Source organism: Manis pentadactyla, chromosome 5 (genome assembly GCF_030020395.1).
Source record: "Manis pentadactyla isolate mManPen7 chromosome 5, mManPen7.hap1, whole genome shotgun sequence".
NCBI classification, from domain to species: domain Eukaryota; kingdom Metazoa; phylum Chordata; class Mammalia; order Pholidota; family Manidae; genus Manis; species Manis pentadactyla.
In genome coordinates, this window is record NC_080023.1 from 121,697,331 (window position 1) to 121,710,336 (window position 13,006).

A 13,006-nucleotide genomic window follows, 5' to 3' on the forward strand; every position below is an offset into this window, starting at 1 on the left:
TTGAACAAACACTTGATAAAATGGCCAATGCATTTATTAAAAATTGCTAAACAGCATCAGTCATTACGTCCATTAGTCATTTGAGTAACTAAAACCACAAGAGGATGTTAATTCACACCATCACAGTAGCTCACATGAGAATGACTGACAATACCAGGAATGGTAAGAGTGTGGCCAACTTGAGCTTTTATACTCTGCTGTGGGAATGTACATTGTTGCATTCATTAGGCAAAGTTGTTTGGTAATATCTGCTGAAGTTAAGTATCCACATACTCTTTGACCAGCAATTCCCTACTCTTAGGAATATACCTGATAAAAATATGACATCATGTACCAAAATACATGGATGAAGATATTCATATTATCTTTATTTATAATAGCCAATACTGAAAATAACATGAATATCCAGAAACAGTATAATGGCTACAAGTATTGTTGTATTTATTCAGCAAAGTACTACAAGACAATAAAAAAGAATCAATAGCTATGTACAGCAATATGAATGACTCACAGATGTTGGAAGACAGTTATAAAAAAAATACATACCATATGATTTAATTTGCATAATGTTTAAAAACAAGCAACATGACTCTATGGTGTGGAAATTCTAATACCTCTCTTTGGGAATAAGTGGATTCAAGTGACTGAGAAGGGGCACAAAGGCAATTCCAGGGTCCGGGTAATGTGCTGTTTTATAGCCTGAGTAGTGACAACCTGAGTGTTTTAACTTGATGATAACTCACTGGGCAGCACACTTATATGTCTGTACTTTTCTGTGGTTAGCTTAAAATTCAAATTTATAAAAACAATCATTGTAATTGAAAATTTATGATATTCTCTCAGAAACAGATAGATGAAACAGACAAGCAAAACCTTAGAAAATTTTAAAAGTATGATTAATAAAGTTAAGACAGTGGCTCTATCAAGAACTTCCTATCCAGCAAACAGAAAATACAGATTATTTAAAGCATACATAAATCACCAACAAAAATGCTATGTTTAAGGCAAGGGAAACCCCAATAAGTTCCAAAGAGTTAACATGTGAACCATACACTCTTACCATAATGCAATAAAATTATAGATTAATAACAACAATAAAACTAAATATTACATGTCTAAAAATTAAAAAGTATACTACCAATGTATCTTTAGATTACAGAAGAAAATGAGAAAAATGTTTGTCACAAAATACTTAAAACTGAATAGTAACGAAAAGCCCATGTGTAAATTTGTGAGACAGTAAAATATTAAAGCAAAACTGAAAGCTATGAATTACATTAATCAGAAAATAAGAAAGATTTGGAGCAAATAAGCTAAATAGTCAACACAAAATTTGGGAGAAACTGACCATACTCAAAGAAGAAAGAAACATAATTCTGAAAGTCAGGAAAGTGAGAACAAAAAAAACAATAAGATATATTTCCAACATCAAATTCTATTTATTTGTAAAAACTAATAACATAGATAAGTCTGACAAGTGAACAAGAAAAAATTAGGAAATTAATTAAATGTAGAATGAAAAAGAGAACATATCTTATGGTGCTAGGGTTTTCTAAAAATAAGGGTGTATAATGAACACCTATGTGTTAAAGAATGTGAAAACCTAGAGTAAATTCCTTAACATCTATATGTTTCATTCTCTTACCTCCTGCACTGACTTCTATCACAATAATCATTATATTGCAGAGTTAGTTTCTATTAACTAATTTTTTATATTCCTTTTTAGATTGTAAGCTCCTTGATCTTGGACTGAATTTTTATTTCTGCATCTTAAATTGCCTACTCCATTATCTGTTACAGAGTAGTAAGTACTGGATCTATATTTAATAATTGTTAACTCCCAGAAACATAAACAATTGTTACATAGCTTTATGGGAAAGTAACTGGGAGGGAAAGTAACAAAAGAGCCAAATTGTCACCTTTCATAGTAGAAAGTTGACAGATAATATACAAAATTTCAACTATAAAATAACAAGATAGACATATTATTTAGACAGATGGAAGCAAACAACAGGAGAAAAATTAGGTAAGGGGAAATGTGCTGCCTCTGGTAAGCAAAAAAAAAGGGGTAAAGGCAGGATGGAAAAGAAAATTAAAAAACAACTACACCTGCTCATGTTAAGAGTTTTGCAGAAATAACCTGAATTTTCAAACTACATTCTTATATTTTGATAAAAATTTAAAAATATTGAATTTTTAAAAGTATAGCTAAATTTAGATAAAGTAACATAACAAGAAGTGATTAAAGTATGATTTATAAGGCCCTTTTATGTTGGGGATAGGTGGATAGAGAAAATTCATTTAGATTATGTAAAGTCATGTACTTCTGTGAATGACTCAAGAGTAATCATAGAAAAGGAAGAAGAAAACGAAAGAGGAAAGGAAGGAAAAGAAACAGAAAAGAAAAAGGAAACTATGCATGACTCCCAAACCAGGAGAAAGGAAATAGATAATAGAAAAACTTCAAATAATTTCAAATTTTAATCAATAGTGTAGCAATTTGATGCAATAATTAGTTCAGATAAGGATCACTAATGCAGTCAAAACTGCAGTGTGAAAACTTGTTGAAAAAGATAAATTCGTATAACCTTGAATTATCTTTCCAGAGATTACTTCCAAATTGGAAAGAAAAAAACAAACTTTACAACATGGAGATCTCACTGTCACTATGCTGGTTAAGTGATCAAAGTAAATATCATCAATAGTACCTACTGATGTAACCAATATTGATAACCCAATATCAAATATGTAGAAATGTTTAACCTGAATCCAGTGATGTGAAAACAATCAGAGAAATCAATAATAGGAGAAAATCTATTCAACAAGTAGCCTAGAATTTTTTAAAAAACTGAATTTAATAAAAATAACAAGAAGGAAAAAGGACTGTTGTATATTAGATAAAACTAAAGAGACATTACAATCTAATATTTTTTAAAGTATATAAAAGTTATCTTTGTGACAATTAAGGAAATTTGAATAAGAATTGTATTTTGAATGATATATGGAATTTTCACTAATTTTACTAGGTATGACAAAATTGTGTTTGCACAAGAGAACATCATTATTCTTCAAAGAAGCATGTGAAAGGTATATGGGTAAGGTATTGTGATGCAATTTACTCCCAAATGGTTCAGCAAAAGTATGTGCAAAGAGAGATAAGTCAACTACATATATTATTATCATTGCATCATAGTCTGTAATAGCAAAAGTTTTGAAACAACATCAATGCCCATTCAAATTGAGTTAAACAATTATTCAAATATATAATGGATATTAACCAGCTATTTTTTTAAAAAACATCAAGGTTCTTAATTTTAATATTTCTAAATTATAATATATAATACTATATATATAGATTTTAAAAATATAATATATATAATATTAAGTAACAACAGAAGGACTATAATTGTGTGGGTGTGTGTATAAATAGATTGCATAAAAATCTCTGCATGAAAATTGAGCAGATGGGGTCAGAGTATGAGAGAACTTTACAATACATACATCTTTTAATGCTAATTTATATTTAATGACTGTGAATGAAAATCTATTTTAACAAAACAACAAATTTTTCACAAAGAACAATGGAGAAAGCTCCAAAGAATGTAAAATGAGGTAATAATAGAAATTAATATAAATATAGTAATAAGAAACAAAAGAAGTGACATACAATTTTATGAAAATCTAACAAATTAAGCATAGTTTTGGCAGGATGGATCCAGTTAAAAAGAGACAAGACAGAAGTAAATCTTTGTAAAAGAAGAGTGGAGATCTTAACTACCAAAAAAATACTGAATTGAAAACTGTAATGAGGTGGTACAACTTCAAGCCAACTTATTTGAAAAACCAGATTAAATGGATATTTTTCTAGAAAAATATACTATTACCAAAATGGTTCAAAGATAAATAGAAAGTTTTAATTATATATTTAATAGTAATTAATCATAAAAAATCACATATAATAAGTGACCAAAAAACCATACAGTTATGCAAGTAGTTTTACAGGAAAGATCCACAAACACTCAAAAATACACAATTCCTTTCTTATAGTATTAACCAAACTAGTAAAGGAGAAAAAAACTCCCAACTCACTTTACTAAACTAGTTTAATCTTGAAACCAAAAAATAGAAAAATGGTAAAAACCAGGAATATGACAATCCACTTTTACTTGAAACATGGTAAATAAAGTATTAACATAAATCATAAAAATATCAGCAAATTATATTTAAAAATGTATTTAATAATTCATAATTTTCAAATCAGCCTTTGTCAGTAATATACAGTTAGTTAAACAATAGAAAAATCAGTGATTTTTAATTATGTAATTAATGGATGCTAAAAATGACACATTTTATTTACTTTATATAAACTATTTCTACATATGCATATACAGTAAAATGTACACATATGTATTCTTTTAAATATTTTATTAGAATTCCTAACCAACACAAAAAGCAAAAAGAAATTAAAAGTCTATTATTTTTTTAAAGCTTTGTTATTTACAGATGACTTTATTATCTAAATAAAAGTCCAACAGAGCCTACCAATTAATATATTAACAATAAGAAGAACTTTCAGTTAGGTTGCTGGATGTAAGAACATTACATTAAAAAATTACATTTAAATAAAAGATGTCAAAGTAGGATGGCAACCTTCTCCCACATACACACCAAGGAAGCAACTACAGCAAATACAACTAACCCTGAAAATGACCTAATGACTGCAGAACAGAGCACCTACACCTGGTGAAGAAGAGAGCACACTGAGGAGAGTAAAGAGGCAGAGCCATGATGGATCAGGACCTAAGTCCTTCCCCCATCCTACCCCACAAGCAGGAGAGAGAGGAATGCAGCAGGGAGGGATAACTGCTCAGCAATCTGGCACACCTGGCCCTGGAGATCTGATCCAAGAACAAGAGTCCACACAGCACTAGGCTTTGGTCTTAACAGGGCTGGATATAAGGCAGAGTGGAGGCACTTTGGGGAGCCATGACTCCCATCACTTGTACAGGATAGGGACACTCCATTGGTCCCACTGGGACCCAAAACAGAGGCTGCAGTTTGAAAGATTTATCAGCAAAAGGAAGTATGTCAGAGGGGTGGGGGTCAGAGGAAGCTCTCTCTGGAGGAGAAAAGGCAGGTAGACAATATTCCCCAGACCTCCCTCAGCCTAACCAGTCAGGTGCTCCTAGGAGCCAGCACCAAAGGCTCCACCTCCCTCCCTAGCAGCTCAGCCCCATGTGTGCTTCCTTACACACCCTGCTCAGTCAGCTTAGCCTAGCAGCAGTCTAACTTTGCTGCCTGACAGGCTGAAAGAGGATAGTTTCCAGGCTTTCCTAGCCTTCCTTCAGCCCAACAGGTTGGGTGCTTGTGAAAGCCAACTCTAAACTCTCCAGCTCCCTCACTGGCTACAGCAATACTTCCCTGTACATACACCCTGCTGGCCCAGCAGAGGCCACCATTGCTGCCTGCAGGCAGAAGGCAGCCCCACCCATAACAATTTCAGCAGAAACACCTCAAGTGGCACAAAGGGCACCCAGAGGCAAGCTGTTAGCCCTCTGCTGACAGAACAGCCATAGCTGGCAGACAGGTAAAAAGACAGCCCACTCCAGCAACTGCAGCTAAGCTGCTAAAGAGAACCAGGCACTTGTAAACAGAGAGTCTTGAGCTTCTGGGCACCACAGGACCCATACTTCATAAAGCTATTACTTTCATGACCAGTAGGCATAGTGGATCTATCCAATATAAAGAAAGAAACACCAAAACCCAGACAAAATGAGGAAGCAGAGAAATATGTTCCAAACGAAAGAACAAGATAAGACACCAGAAAACGGACTAAATGAATGGATATTAGCAATATTATTGATAGATTTCAAAATAACTATAGTCATAAAGATGCTCACTGAACTGGGGAAAAGATTGATGATCTCAGTGAGAACTACAACAAAGAGATAGAAAATATGAAAAACAGCCACTCAGACTGAAGAATACAATAACTGAAATGAAAAATACAATAGAGGGAATAGGACTGCTGGAAGGAGAGGAAAGAATCAGTGTAATAGAAGATAAAGAACAAGAAAGTAGCCAAGCTGAAAAGGAGAGAAAAAAAGGATTTCTGAAAATGAAAAGATGCCAATAGAGCTGTGACAATTACAAATGAAACAATATTTGCATAATAGGGGTCCCAGAAGGAGAAGAGTGAGATACAGAAGTAGAAAGTCTCATTGAAAAAATAATAGCTGAAAACTTCCCCAAAGCAGGGCAAGGAAATAGATACCCATGCCCTAGACGTTCAGAGAGCCCCTAACAAAAGGAACCCCAGGAAGACAACACCAAGACATATAGTAATTAAAATATCAAAGATTAAAGATAAAAGTATCTTGAAAGCAGCAAGAGAGAGCAGAGAGTTACCTGTAAGGGAAATTCTGTAAGGGTATCAGCAGATTTCTCAGCAGAAACCAGAATATTTAATGTATTGAAATGGAAGAGCCTATATCAAGAATTCTCTACCCAGCAAGGTAATCATTCAAAATTAAAGGAGACATTAAAACTTTCCCAGATAAATGAAGGTTAAAAGAATTCACCACCACTAAATTGGCCTTATAGGATACATTAAAGAAACTTCTGTAGATGGAAGTGTTCTTAAGCCTAGATACTTTTTGTCAGAGAAAATAAACCTACAGTGAAGGTAGTAGTCATATGACTTACTAAGCAAGTGTGAAGTTAAAAAAAAAATGTAGTAAAACCATCTACACACAAAATCAGTCAAGGGATACACAAAGGATGTAGAGTGTGACATTTTATACATAAAGTGTAGATAAAGGAGGAAAAAGAATAAAGAAGTAGTATTTTTAGATTGTATTGAAATTGAGCAACCATCAACTTAATATAAACTCTTACATATTTAGGAAACTATCTATGAACCTTATGGTAACCGCAAACCTAAATCCTATAATAGATACACACAAAAAGTCAAAAAATAGAAATACAATTACAACACTAGAGAAAACCATCTAATAACAAGGGAAGGTATAAGAGAGGAAAAAGGAACAGAGAGGTACTACCAAAACAACCAGAAAACAATTAATAAAATGGCAATAAGTACATACCTATCAATAACTACCTTAAATGTAAATGGACTGAATGCACCAACCAAAAGACATAGGGTGACAGATGGATAATGAAACAAGACTCATCTATATGCTGCCTACAAGAGACTCATTTCAGACCTAAAGACATACATAGACTGAAAGTGAAGGGATGGAAAAAGATATTTCATGCAAGTGAAAGGGAGAAAAATACAGGAGTAGCAGTACTTATATCAAAAAAAATAGATTTCAAAACAAAGGAAGTAGAAGAGACAAAGAAGGACATTACATAATGATAAAGGATAAACAAGAGGATATAACAATCATAAATATTTAAGCACCCAACACAGGAGCACCTAGATATGTAAAACAAACGCTAATAGAACTAAAGGGAGAAATTGACTGCAACTTAATGATATTAGGAGACTTTAACACCCCACTTATATCAGTGGAAAGATCATCCAGATAAAAAATAAGGAAACCCCTGCACTGAACAACACAGTAGACCAGATGGACTTAATAGCCATCTACAGAACATTCACCCAAAAGCAGCAGGATGCACATTTTTCTCAAGTGAACATGGAATGTTCTCCAAAATAGATAACATGTTAGGACACAAAAAGAGCCTCAACTCAGAAAGATTGAAATTGTACCAAGCATCTTTTCAGATCACAATTGTATGAAACTAGAAATCAGTTACATGAAGAAAACAAAAAAAGCACAAGTATATGGTAGACTAAAAAACATGCTACTAAATATCAATGGATCAATGAACAAATGAAAAAGCAAATCAAACCATACACAGAGACAAATGATAACAGAAACACAACAGTCCTCAATTTGATTGCAAGTTACTCTACATTACACCTAGACATGAACAAATCCTTCTCCTCTAGCCTCTTCAACCTCCCCAGGTTGACACAGTCTCATCTAAGACAGTATTAGAAGAAAAAAATTCTTCTTAAATACACATTAACAGTTGCCACACTTGACTGCATATTAGTTCATAAAGCAAATCTCAAAACTTTTCAGAGAAAGGGTATTATATAGATCATGTTATCTGACCACAACACAATTAAAGATTGGAAATAGGAAAATTAAAATCCCCATTAAAATCTCATTGGTCAAAAAATACATGGTAATAAAATTAAAAATTCTTAGAAATTAATAAGATGAAAATACTATACCTAAATCTATGGAGAGCAGTTAACACCTCATTGATAAGGAAATATTCAGCCTTAACTGCTCATACTAGAAAAGAAGAAAGAATAAAAATTAAAGAGGAAATGTCCAATATAAGAAATTAGAAACAAACAGTAAGTCCATAGAAAGTAAAGAAAAAGAGATAACTAAAATGATGGAATAGAAGATAAAGATGAAATAGGGAAGTTCAATAAACTCTAAGTCGTCTCTGAAGTGTGACAAAATAAAAGCAAACCTCTGGTAATGCTAATGGATAGAACAACACACAGAATACACAAATAATATTATGAAGATAAAGGAGACATAATACTAATGATGCAATTGAAATTAAAAATATAATAAATGAATATTATCAACAATTTTATTCAGATTCGATTGAAAACCTAGGTGAGATGGACAAATTTCTTATAGAAAGTTAACAAAACTGTGAAGACATAGAACACCTGAATGACACTATGATGATTAAAGAAATTATAGTCATAAAATCTTAACAGAGTAGCATAGATCCAGATGGTTTTACAGGTGAATCTTACAAAAACTTTCTTGTTTTTACAAGATTACAACAGCTGGAAATTTTCATACCCTACAATGCATCAGTTCTACTCAAAGCAATTTTACTAAGAGAACAGATTACACACATGCACTAGGAGATGTCCACAAGAACAATCAGAAAGCAAAAACTTATGACAGCCCCAATTCCCTTTGACTGGAGAATGTTAAATAAATTGTGTTTTATTAAGACTATGGAATGTGAAAATGAAGAAACTACAACTACATGAAACAGCATGAACAGATCTTACATAATGTTAAGTAAGATAAATTCCCAAAAGCCACTCAATATGATATTCTCTTCATGAAGTTCTAAAGCAAGCAAATCAAACACACACACACACACACACAAAATTCCTAACAGGCAAGAAAATGATAAACACTAAAGTTCAGTGTTATGGGATGTAAAGGGAAATGGTTTGAGAGTTCACAGGTGTCTGTGACGTTATCATAAACAAACAAACAGGTAAATAAAAATATGGCCATGTTTGGACTAATAATGATTTTGTATCATGAATCCAGGAATATAATGAATGCGATTCCTTATGCCTGGAATCCTAAAGGAAATAAAAAGTAATTGGATCTTTTGGTCTCATAGTAACAAATTTTAACCAGTTATTTTATAGGGAAGTGAAAGAAAGAGGGGTTAATGTGTTACCCTCTCATGTTGACAAATATTTAACATAGATAACATCCACGTGATGGTACAGACATAGGGAAAAAGAAACCTAAATATTAATCTGAGAGTGCAAATTTATATGACTTTAGAGAGCAGTTGAGAAATATCTAGAAAAGTTAAAGTTGCACTTGCCCTATGAGTTATGAATTGCACTTCCAGAAAACCGTAAAGAAATTCCCACACAAGTGCTCAACAATGACAAGTACAAGAATCTTTCATTGCAATAATGTTTATAACAGCAAAAATGTGGAAACGTCCTGACTATTCATCATAGAAGAATAGACAAGCTGTGCTGTATTCCTATAAAATGCTATTACACTGGTAAAATATATAAACTAAATTCGCATGCATTAACATCTCAAAAACATAAGCTTAAGTGAAGAAAAGCAAGTTGCAGTAGGCTGCACACAGTATGATACCATTTATGTAAAGTTTAAAAGTACACAGTGCAATTTGCATATTGTTTATGAATCCATTCAACATGTAGTAAATGAACAAAAACACATATGGGGTTGTAACTAACTCCAGAAAAGTGGTTACCTTTAAGAAGGCAGGAGAGTAAAAGGTTACAGAGAGGAGGCTTTGCTGGGATCTTTAATGTTTTATTTCTTTCAAATAAGAATACTATGTGAGCACAAGGAAACATGGCACATAGTATCTGGTAAGTCCAAATTGTGCACCTTGTGTTTGTTATATTATTTTCTCATTTCTTTTTCAGTAGGTTTGAATTATTTCATCAATAAACTTTATGAATTATATGACAAAATAATCTGACCCTTCAAACTCTACCTGAAGTCCCTGTGAGCACTGCTACCTTCAATAAGGGTTCATAGCACACTCCAGTAAGGGAATCATTAGAATCCTTAGAATAATAAGATGTGTCCAGTCTTGCCTGTAATTATTTTACTTAAGTAAGTCTAAATTGTGACATGAAAGAGATTCTGGGAAGAGTACTTAGCTTCCTGTAATATAAATTTTTACCAATGATCAGGGAATGCCTGAAAATACTCTTTTGTAACAGATAGGTAAGGTTATATTAACCCTAAACAAACTAAAATCATTCATAAATTAGCACTTTCAAAGCATCTAGAGTAGAATAATTAAAATATTTAAGTTTTTATACTGGATTTTTCTTGGAAATGTGAATTCCAGAAAAAATTCAGCAGCAATAAAGGAAAATTATAAGTTATAAATATAAAAATGACTCATATGTACAACTGAAATACCATGATTCTTATGGTATTTCTATTTCAAATTTCAAGCTATAAAGAACTGTGTGCCTTGATTTCAGCCATGATATTGAGTCATCACAATATAAGTACAAGCAAGTCTCAACTTGGGATTTCCATTCCTTGTTTTTTAAGAAGCAGGAAATCTTATAATCTCTGAAAAGGATACACCCTTCATCACTACTGACAGCATATCTATGGTATGATTTATGTCAACATTCACTAAAAAAATTTATTAATAGAGGCCCTGTACTTCATACTTTGTACTAGAACATATTGATTTGTAACTATCCAGAGGATAGTTACAAATAAAATAAAAGCATTACTGAAAGCAGTAGGGATGGAATCCTTGTCTCTAACATAAACAAATTCATACATTTTATCTATTAAACAAAACAAGTAAAAAATTTAAAAGTGAATTGCAACCTAGTTAATTTCATTGTGGGTTATATGAAAATCTCAATGTGAAATTCAGAGCCAGAATTCACCAAAACAATTTCTATGTCATGGCTAACTCAGGTATCACAAAGAACCATAAAAAGAATAGAAATTTTTTTAAATCTAAAAATATTTTGCTAAAATTGGATTATTTTTCAAATCTGTTTCTGTTAGTAAATATCTGAATTAATTTTGCTAAGCAAATTCTCTTTCTACTTGAACATCCTTTGAAGGCATATAAATGATATCTTGATATAAATTATATGTATGTATATGTGTGTGTGTCCGTCAATCTCTAAAATAGTGATACAAAGTCTAATATATGACATAACACAATGTGAGGACAAAGATAAAAGGAGTTAGTTTGGCTAACAGGCAAGCAGTAGCAGAAATCTCAGAAATACAGGAGGCATAGTAATAATACCTGAAAGTCAAATAGAGTACGCTAGCTGTGTGCCTCTGTGTGCGCGCGCGCGTGTGTGTGTGTGTGTGTGTGTGTGTACAGTGGGGAGTATTGGTTGAAAAGGTGGGGACAGTAAACATGAGAACTGCTAAAATAACCACTCAAATGACAGCCATACAGAACCAATCAATGTGGTACATTTGTTCTGCCTTCCACTGAAACTGAATTGATCGATCTGTCAAGTTAATGAGCAAACTGCCACCTACCCAGTCTGTCCCATCCACCTCCACAATGATCAAATACACAGTATCTTGTGAAAGAACCAAAAAGGAAAGCCAGGCTGGAGCTAACCAAAATATCTATCATGTCCTGACAAAGTGTCAATGAATCTGGAATGTACACTATTTGGAAAAAAATTAAAAGAAAAAACTATCAGGACTTGACAGGTGTTTGTAAGAAGGCTGAAAAGAAAGGGAAGATGATTAGTGAGAGCCTGTTTAAAAACTTGAAATTATGCAGGTAGTTATGCTGTGCTTGGGGATTACATACTCAAATACAGCATGTTGACAATAACAACAAATTGGCAAAGCCTGAAATTGGAAGTGAGTTTTTAATTTGGCAAAGAAGCCTTTTCCTTCCACTAACATTAAGGCAGAATGCAGTCATTTCAGTTAAACATCCAGTGGCAACATTCAGTGCATTTGTCATAACTAGTGATTTGACCACATGTTTGTGGCTTAGATTTTTTTATAAGAATGGTAGGAAATAGGACCAATAGTAGCTCTGAAGTTTTGATATTCAACAAGCCAATGAAATAAGGGTTCAAATTGTACCTATTAGCATCACATACTATTTCCTAGCAAACTGGGTCAACACTCGTTTGCATTTTAGGGAAAGGAAAGAAGGAAGGGAAAAAGGAAGGAAGGGAAAAAGAAAGGAAGGGAGAAAGCAAAAGAAAGCAGGAAGGGAGGGAGAAGAAAGGGAGGAAGAAGTCATTCTTTAAAAGTATATACATGGCTGTGTGTTTTGTTGTCATTTTAATTGAGAATGCCATATGAGAAAGCATCCAATTACAGTAACTCATGTTTCTCTGACACATTTTAAACATGAGAGTGAAATTGGAGTCAACCATTTTTATGGATTTGACAGAATCAAAATATTTTGGCCAGTTAAAAAGATGAAGTGCGGGCAATCTGTTGCATGCAAAGTCTTCCAGAGAACATTTTCAGCACACACTTAAGAAAAATGTATTGCTGGCTTCTTTCAATCATTCTTTTGCCTCCTTTTTGCTAAATACTTTTGTTTTGTTTTTAGTCTGTTGAAATCCCTCAACTGAATCAACTTTTTCACTGAAGTGCCCATAACACGAAATTGTAAGATAAATTCTAGCCGGAATAAGCAGGCAAAGAGAGGCAACAAA